Source organism: Pezoporus flaviventris, unplaced genomic scaffold, assembly GCF_033815535.1.
Source record: "Pezoporus flaviventris isolate CSIRO_AGI_PZ_B2104156 unplaced genomic scaffold, CSIRO_AGI_Pfla_v1 ptg000025l, whole genome shotgun sequence".
NCBI classification, from domain to species: domain Eukaryota; kingdom Metazoa; phylum Chordata; class Aves; order Psittaciformes; family Psittacidae; genus Pezoporus; species Pezoporus flaviventris.
The window spans coordinates 2,082,957-2,083,852 of record NW_026892573.1 but is presented as its reverse complement, the minus strand read 5'-3'; the positions used below and the strand labels follow the sequence as shown (position 1 = coordinate 2,083,852).

Below are 896 nucleotides of genomic sequence, written 5' to 3'. Positions count from 1 at the left end.
AACTTTTACTTACACATTTTTAGATTTTAAAGATCAAGCAGGTCTCCTTGTGCAGGGCTACCTGGTCTCTCTGGGCTAGTTCCAACTAAGTAAATGAAAAAGATTTTGCTCCTTCTCAGGACACTTATCCCTGCATCTACTGAGTGCAATAGTTGGTTCATTCACTTTGTTAGAATGTGGATAAAGCTCCTCAGACCCATAGAAAGCTAAGAGTGTTCCTAACCATGCCATTTTGCATACCTTCATTCAGCATCTGATCCCCCATTCTATTTCCCCTGTGAACCCCTAAACTGCTTTTTTTTGTTAATTGTGAACTACCATACCACATCACTCATGGTAACTTCCCTGTTGTGCATTTCTTCACAACACTCTGCATAAAAGTTCACCTGATCTAACCTGTGTTCTCTGCATATAAACCAAATTTTTCTACATGTTCTAAGTGTTTGTCCTGGGTTCAGCAGTAGCAGTCATGTTTCTCCTTCGTGGTAGCTGGTGCAGTGCTGTGTTTTGACTTCCAGCCTGGGAACAGTGTTGGTGAAACCAATTAGCATGGCCCCTGCACAAGGATGACACACAAATTTGTGAAGCGTTCCATATTCGGGGAGGGGGCGGGGGGGCCCTCGATTGTTGTCAGCCCAGCACCACTCACTAGGAGTGAGTGAACAAGTTGCCTGACTGGGTTTAAACCACGACAGTTCTTTTTGGCGCCCAACGTGGGGCACGAGGGGTTGAGATAACGACAGATCTGACCGGATTAATAGTCACTCGTCACAGTGCTGATTTTTTGGCTCTCAAGGTTGTTCCTCTTGATCTCACAGTTTCAGTGTATCATATCTTACTTCCATCCGGTATTTGCTGTATTAGTGTTTTTCAAGTGTGGGGCTTGGGCTAAGGGT

The 896-nt window shown here is 44.6% G+C and overlaps 1 pseudogene; it reads left to right on the top strand.

The window, feature by feature from the left end:
* Positions 1 to 542: 542 nt before the first annotated feature.
* LOC133271803 (U6 spliceosomal RNA) lies at positions 543 to 601 on the top strand (annotated as a pseudogene).
* Positions 602 to 896: the final 295 nt, after the last annotated feature.